This window comes from Sus scrofa, chromosome X, assembly GCF_000003025.6.
Source record: "Sus scrofa isolate TJ Tabasco breed Duroc chromosome X, Sscrofa11.1, whole genome shotgun sequence".
In the NCBI taxonomy this organism is placed as follows: domain Eukaryota; kingdom Metazoa; phylum Chordata; class Mammalia; order Artiodactyla; family Suidae; genus Sus; species Sus scrofa.
This window is the reverse complement of record NC_010461.5, coordinates 15107847-15125896: the sequence shown is the minus strand read 5'-3', so window position 1 is coordinate 15125896 and position 18050 is coordinate 15107847. Positions and strand designations below refer to the sequence as shown.

The 18050-nt window shown below is 49.1% G+C and overlaps 1 protein-coding gene and 1 non-coding gene across 4 annotated transcripts in view; one reads left to right on the top strand and one right to left on the bottom strand.

Moving 5' to 3' along the window:
• Positions 1 to 14667, bottom strand: part of PPEF1 (protein phosphatase with EF-hand domain 1) — a 140186-nt gene extending 125519 nt beyond the window's left edge. For all 3 annotated transcript variants that reach the window (XM_021080644.1, XM_021080646.1, XM_021080645.1), the window contains exons 1-3: positions 14288 to 14667; positions 13504 to 13737; positions 12336 to 12392 (exon numbers count right to left, since the gene is read on the bottom strand). The gene's annotated coding sequence lies outside the window, so the exon portion shown is untranslated. The remainder of the gene's footprint in view (positions 1 to 12335; positions 12393 to 13503; positions 13738 to 14287) is intronic.
• TRNAV-UAC lies at positions 14784 to 14856 on the top strand. The gene has a single exon. It is a non-coding gene; the product is annotated as a tRNA-Val (tRNA).

Below are 18050 nucleotides of genomic sequence, written 5' to 3'. Positions count from 1 at the left end.
TTTCCAGAGGTAGATTCTAGAATGATTCTTTAATAGGTTTCTCGGCAACCCCGCAATAATGGAGGCAGATAGGATAGGACCTGCCAAGAGAATGTGAACAACACAACCTAGATGAGAGAACTACTTCCTGCTTCCTGGAAAAGGCAAGTTCCAGGTTCTTCAAGTTTTCTTTTTGCAATTCACTGCCTCCCTGTCGACTATTTTTGTTTTCCAGAGCACAGAAGACAAAGAACAGTTGGTTTCTTGGACGAATATTGAAACTATTAGCTACAGCAAGGCCTGTGAAAGATCCATGGCCTTCAAAATACTTGTCGTATCGCCTCAGATGACTAATAAGAGTTTGGAGTAAAGCCTCTGAAAAAGTTTTTAGAGAATTTTAAGAATATTTATCCTTGAAGTTCCCATCGTGGCTCAGTGGTTAACGAATCCGACTAGGAACATTGAGGTTGCTGGTTCGATCCCTGGCCTCGCTCAGTGGGTTAAGGATCCAGCATTGCCGTGAACTGTGGTGTAGGTCACAGATGCAGCTCGGGTCCCGCGTTGCTGTGGTTGTGGTGAAGGCCGGTGGCTACAGCTCTGATTAGACCCCTAGCCTGGGAACCTCCATATGCTGTGGGTGCGGCCCTAAAAAGCAAAACAAACAAAAGAATATTTACCCTTGTCTTGCTTTTATTCATATATTTTTTTTGTGTCTTTTTTTTTTTTTTTTTTGTCTTTTTGCTATTTCTTTGGGCCACTCCCGCGGCACAAGGAAATTCCCAGGCTAGGGGTCGAATCGGAGCTGTAGCCACCAGCCTATGCCAGAGCCACAGCAACTTGGGATCCGAGCCAAGTCTGCAACCTACACCACAGCTCACGGCAACGCCGGACCGTTAACCCACTGAGCAAGGGCAGGGATCGAACCCGCAACCTCATGGTTCCTAGTCGGATTCGTTAACCACTGCGCCATGACGGGAACTCCTTATTCATATATTTAATCAACAAATATTTACTGAGCGTCTATAGTGTGCCAGGCACTGATCTAGACTCTGGGGGATACACCAGTTAACAGAACCGACAAGGTCCTTTCCCTCATGAAGTTTATAGCCTCATAGGGGAAATAAACACTCATCAAGTAATCCTAAAAATAAATGTGAAATTGCAAAGGAGAAAATCATGTATTATGAGAGTGAGTCAGGAGGTCATACAAAGGCTTCCCTGAGGATAACCTTTGAAATGGCATCAGAAAGACAAATACCGATTACTTGGGTGAAGGTGCTCAGAGGGGAACAGAGTCGAGTCTAACACACGAATTCAGGCTCAATGACCTGGCATAGATAACCGGAGTCTATGATTTGGAAACTTTCAAAGGAGAATCTAGGGTTTCATAAAAGTCTTAGTTTCCTACAGCCGAAGTTAGCGTTTTCACTATTATCCCAAAGAGGGTACAATCTGTGAGTCTCATTTTACATAAAATCCTCTAAACTGCGCTTCTCAAACTCGAATGTGCTTACAGATCACCTGGCAAGCTTGTTAAAACACAGGTTCCTGGGCTCAGCCCTCAGAGGTGCCAATGGAGTAGGTATGGAGGCGAAGCATACTTTAAGAGACACTTCTCTACAACACAGTAAGATTTTTGTTTAAATCTCTCTCTCTTTTTCAACCCATTCTTTCATGACCTTTAAAGTTAAACACCCTTCATCAGTGCTTTTGTGATTTTTAAGGTCAACTCAGTAGTATCACCAGAACAAGAGAATGTTGTGATACATAAACAATGCCCTGAGCTAGAGATTTCCAATGTCTGGAGAGATGAGATTTCGAAAATGGGGGAAACAACAATCATAAGCCAACCCAGGTGTCAGCACTGCGGCAAAACGTCACTCATGTACCCCAGCGAGGTGGACTGCTTCTCCCTTCGTACAGTGAGTCTGTGTTACAAAACCGTTTCCAGGGAATGTAATGTATCTGAACCTGAGGGAACTCAGGACAGGACATTTCCGTGTTTAAGGACGCTTTTGCTTGAACAGGTAGATGAGAGCTGTTTGTCAGGAACACTCTCACATCTGCAAACCCCCCCTTGGGTCTCTGTCTACGGGACGCAATCCCTGCGGAGACATCACGCTCCCGTTGGCGCAGCTATACGAAAAGGCCATGAGGAAAACGAGAGCGCAAGAGATCCCAGATCCCCCTGCACTGTTTTTCCCGAGAAGGCTGTGAAGTTCATATAGGGCCTGGAGCAAATCACTGTCTTTTTTTTTTTTTTTTTTTTTTGTCTTTCTGCCTTTTCTAGGGCTGCTCCCGTGGCATATGGAGGTTCCCAGCCTAGGGGGTCGAATCGGAGCTGTAGCTGCCGGCCTACACCACAGCTCACGGAACTAGGGATCCGAGCCGCGTCTGCGACCTACACCACAGCTCACGGCAACGCCGGGGCCAGGGATCGAACCTGCAGCCTCATGGTTCCTAGTGGATTCGTTAACCACTGTGCCACGACGGGACCTCCAAATTACTGTCATTTTTAAAACTTAAAAATGAAGTCACTGTGCGTGGAAGAACAGGAGGATTAGGAAAGGGGACCAGGAGTAAGTTCTTCTAATTCTGAGGAAATATCAGCTCTGCCACTTAGAAGGTGAACCCCTTAGGCAACTTTTACTACTTCTCTGAGCCTCTTGTTCTCATTTTTACAATGGAGATGATACTATCTAAATGGAATAATGTAAGTGGTAAATTCTTCATAAAGTGCTAAACATATTAGCAACCATTTCTAGGAGAGGCCTCTATTTCCTGAGTGGACACACACCCTGGGGAAGCAATGTGGGCTGGCCTGTGGGTCAGGATGTGTCTGAGAGCATCAGATGATTCAGGTCTAGAGTCAGATGGCTTGGAGTAATTTTCCAGCGCCACTACTTCCCAGCTGTGTGTGAGCCTGGGAAAATTACATAACCTCTCGGTGCCTGTTAAAAACTGGGATAGTAATAGCGCCACCCACACTGGCTTCATGTAAGGAATAAATGGGTTCCTAACATATTGTGGCAGCCAGGGATGCGAGCCTAGCCAATATCCATTTTCTCATTCGTCCTCACCAATCAAGTCCCAGTTCCGTCCTAGGCTGCAATGGGCTCAGCCAACAAAACTTGATTTGCTAGGGTCCCTTGCAAGCAGAGGTGCTCACGTGACTCTGTTCTGGCCAATGAGATATAAGCAGAAATCTACTGGCTGAGGCTCCCAGAAAAGCCATTTTCCTGATAAAAAAAGACAAGACTTGGCTGTCATGAGCCCTTTCCTTTCTACCCTTCCCCCATTCTGCCTGGAACCAGGACACAATGCCAGGAGGAAGAGCAGCACAGAGAAGACAGGCTCAAGCTGAGAATGCAGAAAGGAGGAAGGATGGGCCTGAGACAAGGATGTTGTCAAGGTGCTTCTTTCTTGAGCTAATATCACATGAGGGAGTTCCCGTTGTGGCTCAGAGGTTACAAACCTGACTGGTATCCATGAGGACACAGGTTCGATCCCTGGACTCACTCAGTTAAGGATCCAGCGTTGCTGTGAGCTGTGGGTTGTAGACATGACTCAGATCCTGTGTTGCTGTGGCTGTGGTGTAGGCTGGCAGCTGCAGCTCTGATCTGACCCCTAGCCTGGGAAATCCCATATGCCGCCGGTGCGGCCCTAAAAAGAAAAAAAAAATTCACATGAGATAAAAGCCAACCCCTCTGTGTGAAGTCCCTGTTGTTTCATTTACCTTATCACACGCTGCCAAACACATTCTCTAACCAATACACTTGTAAAGCAGCCTCAGTGGTACCTGGCTTAGAGCTAGTAATCAGTGAATGTTATTATTTGCCCAGCATTCTGCTACCTAAGCACATGGCCAGCAAGCATTCCCCTGGATCCCCTGCAGTAGTTCCCAGTTTTCCTTTTTAAGATCAACCCTCTCCCCATTCTAAGCCTGTGGTTTGCATGGGACTGACACCCCCACCCCCACTCTAAGTGTAAGCCTTGACTGGCTTAAGCCAGTTAGCATGAGCCCACTCCCCAAGCAACAGTGACTGCCCGGGATGGGCACCTAACACAAGACAAGGCAGCGGGCCCATCCTCTGCCCCAGCAAAAGGAAGTGTTCGGGTGGGCACACAGCTAAAGACAGGCAGGAGGAGTGATCTCAGGGCTCCTCTTCAACCCATTTAATCAAATCTATAGGGAAGCGCAGTATAAAGTGACATCCACATCCCCTTTCCCAAAGAAAAGAACAGCCACAAAATCTACAATCTGCCAAGTACGGGAAGTCATTCGAATTTCTCTTCCAAAAGAAAAAAACCCAGCCGGTCGAAACAATTTTGATTTTGTTTTTGGTAAACATGTCCAGGAGATCTCCTTTAAGAACAGAAGTGCATCTGGGTTTTAGAATGAACGTTGGACCCAGAGGCAGACACTGGAAACCTATGACTAATATTGAAATAATATTCACAGACAGTTGTCATGGCAGCCTGCTCATTCTGCACAAAATAGAACCCACTGCATTTTAACAGGATTTAGCAGAGGAAAGCTGCTAGCCTGCAGACAGCCTCTAACTGAGTTAAACAACCTACTAATTGGTTTTGGTTTTATTATTATACATATAGCCTTCATACTATACCCGAATGGTGTCCCCAAAAAATCACAAATACTTAAACTCGCTAATAAAAACACAAAAGAGGATGTTTGTTTAACATCTCCGCCTCCCTCGACATCTTCCATCAGACGACGACAAACAGCTCAGCAGCAAGTCCCATTGTGTGCACAGCTGAATCCACTTGGAAATCTAAAGACAGTAAGTTTTGGGGACACAGAGGGAGGAGCCAAGCTCACTTCCATCATCAATTAGCACTGGCTGGATCTGCCGTCAGACACTCCCTTTTAAGTGGGTTCTGTAGGAGTGGGGAGTAGCCGAATTGTTCTCTGCGCAGTTACAGTCCCAGGGGAGTGACGCTGGAAACCGGAGGCATCGCAAGACACACAAATAAGGGAGGGGAGGGTGAGAGGAAGTCTTTGCAGTGGATCTGTTCCTCTCGTGAGTGGCTATCTATCCAGTCTAAGCGCACTGACTGTGCCTCAGGGGATTCTGTGGATGAGCTAGAGCAGGTGTTGCGAGGAGCCCCACACGAGGCCACCTTTCCTAGGAGACAGGCTTTTGCATGTCATCCTGCCCCCCTCTGCCTTCTCCTCTTTTGAGTTTCTTCCTTAAGAGGAAAGACCAGGGTCTAATTAAAATTCATCCCAAGTTAGGAAAACCACAGCAAGCCATTATCATCCATTAACATCTTGGAACAAATTAGTCCTTTGGGTTAATTAGGGTACTTCAAACGCTTTAAGATGGGGCCATGTCATACACTTGAAAAAAAAAGAGAAAGAAAACTCCCACACGACCCAACACTGTGCTCTTAGACATACTGCGGGCACGTGACAGTAAACAATTACGGGGCTGTGACACTGAGGGGCAGTCCCTCCGTAGCCGGTAGGCAGATGAAAGACACTGTCAAAACGGTACATAGGAGGTGACTAAGGGTGAGAAATGTGGAAATATTTAATCAGTACAGATTGTATTTTCCCTCATATAACTAAAACTACCGCTGAACAGGGCCATTAAAAATTAGGGATGTTAGGGAGTTCCCTGCCTAGTGTTAAGGATCTGGAATCATCACTGCTGGGGCTCAGGTCACTGCAGTGGCACGGGTTTGATCCCTGGCCTGGGAACTTCCACATGCCATGGGCGTGGCCCAAAAAGGAGGATATCTTTGGTGTATTAGTAGTAAAAATTATTAATTTAAAAAAATTAGGAATTTCACTTTTCGGAGTTCCCGTCGTGGCGCAGTGGTTAACGAATCCGATTAGGAACCATGAGGTGGCGGGTTCGATCCCTGGTCTCCCTCAGTGGGTTAGGGATCCGGCGTTGCCATGAGCTGTGGTGTAGGTCGCAGATGAGGCTCGGATCCCACACTGCTGTGGCTGTGGTGTAGGCCGGCGGCTACAGCTCTGATTCGACCCCTAGCCTGGGAACCTCCATATGCCTCGAGTGCGGCCCTGGAAAGACCAAAAAAAAAAAAAAAAGGAATTTCACTTTTCACAATGTGACAAGGAATCTGGAAGCAGGAAATCTGAGGCTGGGACCTAAGCCTTCTTTCTGCTAAGACATATGGCTTTCTTCACTGTCACTGTCAACTCATGGTCACAAAATAGTTGCTCTTCCTCCAGCATCACATTTGCGTTCTGAGGAGAAAGTGAAGCACTAAGGGCAAAATGGGGCATTTGGAGTCTACTTCCTCTTAAAGAAATGGTTTTGGAAGCCCACCTACTTCCATACATCTCATTGGCCAGAACCGTGTCACCCCGTCTTTGTAAGGGAATCTGGGAAATCAATCTGTTTTCGCTGGACACGTGCAGGACAGAGGCGAAATACAGCCTATGGAGCCAGATGGCCTGTGTGTAAAACCCTGCTCCTTTATTTACTAGCTGTGCGACTCAGTCAAGTTACCTAAGTATTCTGTGCCTCCGTTTTCTCATCTGTAAACTAAGCACAGTAACAGTTGCTTTTTCACAGGGTTCTTGTGAGGATTCTAAGAGTTCATATGAGTAAAGAGTTGGAATAGTCTCTACTACAGAAGAAGCATTATTCGAAGGTTTATTCTTTTTTTTTTTTTTAATGTACCCACGGCATATGGAGATTCCCAGGCTAGGGGTCGAATCGGAGCTATAGCCACCGGCCTACACCACAGCCACAGCAATGCCAGGTCCAAGCCATGTCTGTGACCTACACCACAGCTCACGGCAACGCCGGATCCTTGACCCACTGAGCAAGGCCAGGGATCAAACCCACAACCTCATGGTTCCTAGTGGGATTTGGTTCCTCTGCGCCGAGACGGGAACACCTATTCTTATTTTTATTATCGACAAAAAGAAGAGTGGACATTGCGTAAGCACCGAGCAGCACCTGCCGCAGACGCGTTGCCCACGCTCTAACTGCCCCCGTCCCGCTTGCTGCGCTACATGGGAATGAGCGCCCTGCTGCCTCTGAGAACCGAGGGCTGCCCAGGAGGCCACAAAACCAAAACCCTGACCGGCCAGAAGCGGCGATTCCTATGCCCATCAGCCTCTTTCCTCATTTCCTGGGAACCGAGGGCAACCCAAACTTCCAAGCGTCTGCGCCAAGGAAGCACTGCCAGCCACTGTGCTGATGCCCATCCACTGTAGACCTGAGTCATCAGGACTCCTTCTGCTGCAAGCATCGGTCAATCCGACGCCAGTGGGCTGAAGCAACACTGGAAAGGCGCCCTTCAAAGGGCTGAAGAGGCAGCGAGTATGCTTCCGGCCCGACTTGGTTGAGGCCTTAAATGCTCGCAGCTGGGCGCCTCGTTTCTCAGCTCCAAGCCCTCACTGCTGGCTCTGTCCTCAGGCTTCGGGCAGGCAGCGGATGTCTTTCAGGCTTTGTGGTCACCCACACTGACTTCTCAACATCCTCCCTGTGTCTGGCCAGTTCCCCACATTTGACTCCTCCAAGGAGAAACAAGCCATTTGCTTTTTCAGACTCTCTCAGAGCCGGAGCACAGGTATCCAGGCTGCACTCTGCCAGAGACCTGAGTTTAGAAAAGGGCTCCATGCAGAGTCAAGGGTTATGAAAGCCATTTCCCGCCAAAGTTAAGGGCAGAAGGGCCCAGTCTGCAGAAACAGCAGTGACAGAGACTCCGGGCCCCACCACTGGCTTGTGCTGCTTCCTCTGTACTCAGAAGGGGCAGCAGCAGGCAGGCACCTCTGCTAATGCAGTGAGATTGAGACACCATTGGTGTCCCCAAGGCCTTCTCAGAGAGCCTGTGGGCCACCGAATAGCCTTTAATAAACTCATTTTCTTCTTAAACTAGTAGGACTGTGGCATCAGCTTAGGTGATGGTATACCCCACATCTTAGGGGTTCACGCTTATCAAGGTTTCTTTTTCACTCCTGCTCTTGCGCAGGTTGCCTGCAGTTCTAGAACACGTGGTCTTCCCTCTAAGATTCAGGCCAACCTCTCTCTGGGGTGTTGCCATTCTCATAGCAAAGGGGAACCATCAGAGCAGCGCATCACGAGCTGGCTCTTCACACCTGGGCTTGGAAGGGATGCATGTCACCTCTGCCCACATGCGACTGGTGACAGCCAGTCACCCAGTCAAGCCTATCAGTGGGGCAATGGTGCCAAAATCCTACTTGGGCAAGAGCAGTAAATATTTTCAACAAGAACGTGCTGCTGTAGGCAACTGAGAGCCCATCTGACACAATGCAATAGTAAGATGGCAGGAGAGTCTCTGGCCTCTGGATCATCTCACACTGAGTCCAGGGTAGAAAAGGCAATGTCTCTTCTTGGGGATTCACGCAAAAGCCCCAGGATTAGCTCTGACTGGGACGGACTGACCTGGCTTGAGTTATCCTCGACGCTGAAACAGAGGCACTCAAGACCTGTTTTTTGAGCACTCACAATGTACTAGGCACTACTTAGGTTCTGTGGAATACAGCAGTAAAGAAAAGCAAATCCGTGCCCTCGTGAAACATTCATTCTACTTGAGAAATTAGTAAGTATCTAAAAAACTCGACGGTGATAAGTGCTATAGAGAAAAATAAAGCAGGACAGGGGGATATGGAGGTTCCCAGGCCAGGGGTTGAATCAGAACTGTAGCCGCTGGCCCACACCACAGCCACAGCAACGCCAGATCCTTAACCCACTAAGCAAGGCCAGGGATTGAACCCGCATCCTCATGGATGCTAGTCAGATTCGTTTCCACTGAGCCACAATGGGAACTCCAGGAAAAGAGCCATTTTAAATAGGGCAGTCAGGAAAGGCCTCGCTCAGAAGATATTTGGGAAAATATCTGAGCGAAGTGAGAGCGCAAGCAATGGGGTGTCCTAGGGAAAGAGCACTAAAGGCTGCGCGAACAGCAGGTGCAAAGGCCCTGAGGCAGAAGAGGCCTACTGTGAAGAACGGCAAGGAGGAAAGTGTAGTCTTATAAAGGCAGTGTAACAGGATATATGATCAGAGCTATAATAAATGGGAGATCAGATCATGTAGGGCCTTGCAGCAGCCACTGCAAGGCTTTGGCTTTCATCCTAGTTAAGGTGGGGAGCTACTGAAGGGTTTCAAGCAGAGAAGTGACTCACTCTAACTTAGGTTTTAAAAGGATCACTCTGGCTACTGTGCGGAGAACAGTCTGTAGGGAGAAAAGGGCAGAAGCTGGGAGGCCAGGCTATGAGGTTCTTGGCAATGATCCAGACAAAAGGGGCTGGCGGCTTTGATGAGAACGGAAGCCGGGGAGATGGTACAAAGTGATTAGTTTCTAAAGAGAGAGTGTAGCCAGTAGGACTGGCTCTCGAGATTAGATCTGGAGCAGGGGTGAGGGAAGAGACAAGTATGATGTCTCCCATTTTTTTCTAAATAACAAATAGCCTAAATAACTGAAAAGGAAATTGCCCCGATCTGAGATAAGAAAATAAGGAAGACAGAATGGAGAAGGAGCCGGGATGGAGAGTTTAGATACAGACATAATAGGCCGGAGACACCTATTAGACATTAAGAGAAGATGTCTAGTAGGTAGATTTGGCGCTTGGGAGCTAGAGATGTGGAGGTCCTCTATGTTACAGACCGTAATTAAAGCCATCAGATTGAATGAGGTCACCAGAGCGGTGAGAAGGAGTAGAGACGTCTACGAGCTGAGACCCGTGGCACGGCCGGGGTAGAGGCCAAAGAGATGCCATCCAGCAGAGCTGGTGGAGAAGGGGCGACCGCTGAGGTCGGACACAAGTCAAGAGAGAGCGATATCCTAAAAGCTGGGAGGGGAGGGTGGAGAGGGCGCCGCTGTAAGAGTTCTGCTGTAACAGAGAGCAAGGGAATGGGAATAGTCAAGAGAGGGGAATGAGATTAAGAAATCACTTTTTTCTTTTTTTTTTGGTCTTTTTGCCATTTCTTGGGCCGCTCCCGCGGCATATGGAGACTCCCAGGCTAGGGGTCCAACTGGAGCTGTGGCCGCCGGCCTACACCACAGCCACAGCAATGCCGGCTCCTTAACCCACTGAGCGAGGCCAGGGATCGAACCTGCAACCTCATGGTTCCTAGTCGGATTCATTAACCACCAAGCCACGACGGGAACTCCAAGAGATAACTTTTAATGATGAGAAAAGTAACAGCATGTTCGTTTGCTGATGGCAATGATCCAACAGAGAAGGTCAGTGATGATGCAGGAGAAAGCGGGAGCGCTTTCCTTGGGTAGGCGAGTGGGGGTAGAGAGCTGGGTTTCGCCAGGAACACAGACAAGTCATCTGGGGCAGGAATTCTCAACCAGGGCACTGCTGACACATGGGACCCAGTTATTTTTTGTTGTGGGCGGCTGTTCTGTGCACTGCAGAATGTTCCACTGCATCCCTATGTCTACACACCAGAGGCCAGCAGCACACGCATCCCCCCGCCCACCAGGACAGCACAAAGCATGGCCAGACATTGCCAAAGAGCCCCCAGGGTTGCTCATCCCCCACATCTGGGAACACGTAGGGTTGTCCCAACTCGGGGAATGGTGAGTAAAAGCCACGCACCCTGTGAAACATCTCACAATATGCAGGAGAGCCCCCCAGGACAACGAGTTCCCCAGGCCCGAATGTCAACAGGGCTGTGGTGGAGAAGGCAGGGCCCTGGTCTAGATCTAGGAGGGCCAGATGCAGGGAGGTGAGCAGATGGGGCGGGGGGTACCTGCAGAAATTCTCTTCAGATTGCTTCCACTTCTTTGGCTCAAATAAGGAAACAAGGTCATCAGCTGTACGTTAGGGTGCGGAAGGAGGTACAGAAAGTTTAGGGAGAGAAGACATGAAGCTGTCCTTTAGGGCTGATGGAAAATGAATGGACAGGAAAAGGAGACACAATTCTGGGCCACATTAAGAACTCACACAAGGAGTTCCCGTCGTGCTTCAGTGGTTAGTGAATCCGACTGGGAACCGTGAAGATGCGGGTTCGATTCTGGGCCTCGCTCAGTGGGTTGAGGATCTGGCGTTGCCGTGAACTGTGGTGTGGGTAGCAGACACAGTCGGATCTCATGTTGCTGTGGCTGTGGTGTAGGCTGGCGGCTGTAGCTCCAATTGAACCCCTAGCCTGGGAACCTCCATATGCCACAGGTATGGCCCTAGAAAAGGCAAAAAAAAAACAAACTCACACGAGGCACTTAGTCAGGAATCTAACGTGAAACCAGTAGGCCTGGATGCGTGTTCTACCTGGGGCGCAGTAGAGAGAGAAATAGATTTAACAGCCTGATTTATATCAACAAGTACAAGCAACAAAGAGGCAAAGGAGGGATAAAAATGACCACAGAACTTGAATTGGCTAAGAAGACAGGGGATGTGAGTGACTACGAAAAGGTGGTAGGAAAAAAGGAGCAAATACCCCTTCCGACAGGCTAGTTTCAAACATTCTGACGAGCTGTAGAAGGGGAGAAATAAGGTGAACTCTGCCGCACTAAGATAACCATTCGCTTTCCTTAATGAATTCCTGAATACGCACTAAAAGACAGAGTATAATCGTCTGTAAGTGAAATCAGGTCCACTGAGCTTCCTAGCAAGTCAGCTCAGTGTGTGGGGCTGCGGTTTCTCTGGTTGAGTTACTCTCCACCAGTGAAGCCAAACGCTGGGGGAAGCCACACTAAACATCTGAGAAATCAGAGGACTCAAAAAGTTTGAAGTGACTTCTAGTCTTTATTTGCTCTTTTTTTTGCCTTTTTAGGGCTGCACTCGCACATATGGAGGTTCGCAGGCTAGGGGTCGAATCAGAGATGTTGCTGCGCCACAGCCAGATCCGAGCCGAGTCTGCGACCTACACCACACAGCTCACGGCAACGCCGGATCTTTAACCCACTGAGCGGGGCCAGGGACCGAACCCACAACCTCATGGTTCCATAATCAGATTCGTTTCCACTGCGCTGCGACGGGAGCTCCTTTATCTGCTACTTTTTAAACCCATCTGTCTAGGAGTTGATCAGATGATTATGTGCCGACCTGGGGGCGACAGGCCTCACGAATCTGGATGACCAGACCCAAGCGAGAGGCGAAACGGTGGCCAGCTGCGGCTCTACCCACGAAGCTGCTGGGATCAAGGTGAAAGTCATCAGCAGGGATTTCTGTCAGGCTGCCGGTTCCCCCTTTGGAGGATTCCGTTTAAAAATGATAAAAGACAAGAAAGGTATCCATTTCCCCACTGGCATGCATAGGAGATGCTACAAGAGACCAGTGGCACGCTTGTGGGAAAAGCATGTAGCCCTGATGGACAAGGGCCGCCCCTAAATCACTTCGGTATCAGAAAACTGGGTGGGAGCCCAGCTCTGCCACTCACCAGCGGACTCGTCTCACTCGGCAGGGCATTCGAACTCTTCAGCCTCGACGTCTTCAGCTGGAAAACGGAGATGGTGATACTTCTTACCACGGCTACTTCGTAGGAATGTATGCAAAAGTGCTCTTTCAACTAGATTGCACTTTGCTAACAACGGAGAGCGTGAAGACCCCTTGAAGGCAGCGGGCGGGCGGGGGGGGGGGGGACGACAACAAAAGTCTCCCTCCTTGTCAGAGGTGCACCAGCCTCTTTTCTACCTGGAGGGGGATGCGCGGGACCCTCCCCTTAGAGCGAGGGCAAACAGAAAGCCGGAGGAAGGGCAACGCATTCCCGAAAGACAAACCAAAACACAACAGGTGAGTGTCATTTCGGGCCCTTGCTCTGAACTGACAAGAGTTTAGGAACAACTGAAACATCCTGACAAGTGGGCATCCCTGGAGTCATGACGGCTCAGGGACTAGCGGGAAACATGGAGCTTTCATGAATTCCTCCTTTAGCGGCTGACTATCCACTCATGGTCATCTCCTGGCTCAAGCATCAGTGCTCAAGAGGCCTCTTGAAACGCATTAACGAAAAAGGCATCCTGCAAGGGTCCCATGATGAATATTACTGGGCGCTAACCAGGATAGAGGAAGCCTGGTACTAAATAAAGAACCCAAGCCGGCCTGCCTCTGTCTCCATGGAGAACTTACACGGCAGGTACGTGCCTCCATTTTCCCAACCTGGAAAGCAGAGTTAATTCAGAGGGGAGAGTAGGGGTGTCTAGGCCAACCCATGCATTTCACAACAGGGCATATGGAGGTTTGGGAGGTGAACGGTCAGTCCAAGAATACACAGCTAGGAGTTCCCGAGTGGCGCAGCGGAAACGAATCCAACTAGAAACCACGAGGTTGCGGGTTCCATTCCTGGCCTCGCTCAGTGAGTTAAGGATCTGGTGTTGCCATGAGCCGTGGTGTGGGTCACAGACGCAGCTTGGATCTGGTGTGGCTGTGGCTGTGGTGGAGGCCGGCAGCTGCAGCTCCGATTCAGCCCCTAGCCTGGGAACCTCCATATGCTGCGGATGCGGCCCTAAAAAGACAAAAATAAAAATAAAAAATACACAGCTAGTGAGTAGCCAAGGCAGCACTAGATCCCGGATCACCACCCCCAGATCAGTGTGCCTTCCACCCACCTGTTTCTCCCAGGGACCTTCCCAGGAAGGCAGGAGTTGGCTGAATGGGTATTATTTCTCCATCATTCTGTCAGCCTCAAAGGAAGACGCCAGGGAAAAGGACAGCCGCAGCCTTCAGCCATGTCCAGCTCAGCACTTCAAGAGGCCTCCCAAATGGTTTTAAATGGGTTCTCAAGCTTGGGAAGGGCCAGCACCGAAAATCCTAGGATAGTAATGAAGATCCATCCAGAAGCACTGGGGAGGGCAAATGGGGAGGGCAAATGGCACCGACAATGAAAACCAAGAAATGAGATCCTACAGGCACCCTTCTTTATGGAGGGTTCCAGCACCTTCTTGGGACCACAGTCTTGGAAGCACAGGGGCAGGTTCATGGGCTAGGACCGACCTGCACTCTCACAGGCCTGCGCAGGGTTCAATGCTCTGCAGTTGTCGTTTTAGAATTAATAACAGGATCAAGGAACCTGTTATTTTCATTTTGCATTGGGCCCCTCAAATCTTGCGGCCGGTCTGGCTTCATCCCTCCCAGCCCTAAAGGGGCCGCGCGTCGTCAACGGATCCCCCACCCCTCCCCCACCCCCAGACAAATAAGATCAAATAAAAGCCCTGTAGTTTTTAGTCCCTCCGGGGCTTCGGGAGGGGAGAGATGCTGTGGGAAAAGGCAGGGGAGCATTAAAAGCCTATAGCCTCAGGCAAGAGGCCAACAGACAGACGCCTTTTCCAACCTTGGCAAAATAATGGTCAATATAAAAAGACTCCGCCAGACCACCCCCAAACCCCGCGCTGCCTGAATCTTTGGCTCCATGTGGTGCTCCTGGGCGCCCTGCTCCGGACTCAAGGCCTCCGACGCGGCCGGAAACGGCTCATGTGCTGGTGGGGAAAGTGGGGGGAGGACAGGTCCCTCACGGGCTGAGGGAAGCTGCCAGAAGGCGCCGCGCGCCCGGGGCACTGTCCGCTTCCGCCCGCCGGGCCGACCTCGCGGACGCTCCGGCTGCGGCAAAGTTTGGGGAGGGGTGACTCGTGGGGTGGCACTCTCGCCGGGTGGGGAACCCGCGCCCGGGCTTTGCCTGGGTCGCAGGGGCGGCGACTCCGGGAGGCAAAAGAGAGCAAGCAGTCCAGACGCCAGAGCGGGAGCCCGGGACCCGGCCGCGAACACCAAATCTCGCAGGCGGCGCGGGGCCGCCGCGGGGGCGGAGCTACGGCGGGGGGGCGGGGTTTCAGCGGAGGCGCTGGTTCTCATGTGACACTATGAATAAACTAATGTGGAGGGTGTCCCGCGCGAGGGTTCCATAGTGTAGTGGTTATCACGTCTGCTTTACACGCAGAAGGTCCTGGGTTCGAGCCCCAGTGGAACCAACCTGGGCAGAAGCCCTCTTTTCTGCAAACTTTTGAAAAGCAAGCACGGATAAAAAAGGAGGAGGTGCTTTTTTCTTTCACCCATTAATTTTTTTTTTTAATTTTTCTACTTTTTGTCATGTGTTTATCGCAGAAGCGTAATGACAGATCCCTGGATCCCCGCCACCCTCGCCCGACCTGGAAAAGAGCAGAAGTCTGGGCCTGGCTGTGTCTAGTGCACCCTGCCACACACACCCCGGGTCCTACCTCCACCTCTACTTTGGTGCTCCGGGGCGGCTCCTTACCTACAAATGAGGGGCCCCCCCCAAACCTCCGACTAAAATATGGCAATATAGCAGTGCTTTTAATGCAGTTGAATTATTAGAGGTTTATTCTTTTTATTATTAAAGGTTTAATTTTTCATTAAACTCTAAAATACAGGGCAGAGGAAAAAATAGGCCTTTTCTTTCTAGCACAGCAGTAGGGTTTGTTGAATAGACCTTCATCTGTTTAATGAAGAATCCATACACAGTACAGAATAAGCGTCAGGCTTCTGGACACCCCCAAAATGCTGGGTGGATGACTAAACATTACTCTAGTTCCTGTTTGTTCCTCTATACTAGCTCATTACAGCTTCACTTTGGGGGATTTTTTTTTTTTTTTTTTTTGTCTTTTTGCCATTTCTTGGGCCGCTCCGGCGGCATATGGAGGTTCCCAGGCTAGGGGTTGAATCAGAGCTGTAGCCACCGGCCTACGCCAGAGCCACAGCAACGTGGGATCCGAGCCGTGTCTGCGACCTACACCACAGCTCACGGCAACGCCGGATCGTTAACCCACTGAGCAAGGGCAGGGACGGAACCCGGAACCTCGTGGTTCCTAGTCGGATTCGTTAACCACTGCGCCACGACGGGAACTCCTTATCTTTTTAATATTGACATTTTTCATCGTTGACAAGAAGAATGAAGTAAAGGTGTCTGAGATCCTGGGGATTGAGGTGGGCTAGCGGAGGTCGAGAACTAAAAAAGGGAAGGGAAAACAGTATTTTTCTCTGTATTTTTCTACATAGTTTTGCTCATGTGGCGTGTAAATATGTCTCCTTTTCTAACTCAGGAGTATAACACATGATTATCCCTGTTCTTAGAATCACTTTATTAACTTTTTTTTAAACCATCTGAACTGCGTTTAGGGGCATGGTTCAGAGATGCTAAATGCATCCACATTGTTGTCAAACAGCTCTCCAGAACTTTTCTATCTTGGAAAACTGAAACTCTGTATCCACTAAATAACTCCCCCTTCACCCCCCCCATCAATTTTATTCTTAATAGCTGTATAATAATATCTAATTATGTTAAACACTATTCTAAGCATTTTTATGTGTATTAGCCCATGTAAGTCTCAAACTCTGTGAAGCTGGCATTATCATCACCCTCCGACAGGTGGGAAAATTGAGGCACCGAGACCTTAAGTACCTTTCCCAAGGTCACGTAACAACTGGTCGAGCTGGGATTTGCCCCTAGTCTGGCTTGGGAAACTGTGCTCTTAACCCTGCCTGTTGCCCTGAACCCCTAACCTTGGCTGGGTCGATGGTTTCCAATTTTGTCTTCTTATAAATTAACACAGCAATGTCAGCCTTCGTGGGTCACTGTTCCCCCCCACACACCCCGAATTTAGTATTTTCCTGAGAGAATTAGCTGTAGACATGATGCCAAGTTGCTTTCTGAGAAGGGAATCCAGGTCCTTTTCACAGAATTCAAGAATGTTAGTGCTTATTGGGCAGGAAATTGCTCAAGGTCACTTACTAGAATATGATGGCAGAGAAAGGATTAAGACCCGGGTCTTCTGATTCCAGTTTCTATTTTCCTCCACTGCTTCCCTTACATTTAAAGATAGAATAAAGCCAGTAGCTTCCTTTGCTAAACCGACCTCAGTTGACATCGGCTTCTTCTCAGAGACTTCCTTGTTGAGGCAGGTAACGACGTGGGTTAACTTGTCGGGGCTCAGCCAAAGCCCTAAGAGCTAAATGGAATAAGATGCTTAATGAGGCCAGTGCTCAAGTTAAGCTCCTGTTCCTAGGGAAGCTCTCCACTTCGATAAGGAAGAGCAGCAGCCAAGGACAAGGGGAGAATGCCACGCAAGATAGAAGGCTTCTTGTTTTTACTTCTCTTTGGCTATGAAGGTATGTGCTGTCGAACCATTAGCACGCGTTAAATACTTCATAACACAGTTGAATTAATCATACAGCTGATGAATAGAAATGCAGCCAGAATAATTAGGATATTAACAATTAGCAAGGCATGCTAATTAATTAACATGTGGTATTAATGAACGACAGTTGTCTTTGTATGACGCGGTCCTCTTTGTCTCACCACTGGCTTTCCGGTCCTGTGAGGAGCCTTTTAAAGTTCAAAGGATGCTTAAAATGGGACAGAAAGAAGGAAGGCTCTCAGAAATTGTACAAAATAGCTATAAATGGCAACGATTAATAAGGAAGTGCAGTGTATTCTTGAAAGTTTTTAGGAGTCAAAGTTAGAGTGATTATAGAATTTCATCTTCCAAACCAGGACACTGTTACGAGTGGAAGAGGATGCTATTAATAATACTGCTGGGACAACGGCTGTAAACCAGGACTGTCCCAGGCAAATCGGGATGTGAGGTCACCCTAGTTTAAATATGGATTAGGAGTTCCCGTCGTGGCGCAGTGGTTAACGAATCCGACTAGGAACCATGAGGTTGCGGGTTCGGTCCCTGCCCTTGCTCAGTGGGTTAACGATCCGGCGTTGCCGTGAGCTGTGGTGTAGGTTGCAGACGCGGCTCGGATCCTGCGTTGCTGTGGCCCTGGCGTAGGCCGGTGGCTACAGCTCCGATTGGACCTCTAGCCTGGGAACCTCCATATGCCGCGGGAGCGGCCCAAGAAATAGCAAAAAGACAAAAAAAAAAAAAAAAAAAAAAAAAAAAAATAAATATGGATTAGCATAAAACGCCGAAACCACTGGACACTAATAGAAAGCATAATCCAGCTGAGAGTCAGGAATCCCCAAAGACTCAATACTCAATCATTTTAAAATTTCTAAATATAGCCCTGGCAGGAGTGAGATGCTTAAATAGGGAGAAATTCAAGGTAAATCTCTAAAATGGCATCCAATTCCACTTTTAAATTCTCTCTCAATCTTTGAAGTAATGTTCTCTCATGCCTCTCTCAACTCTTAAGACCCATC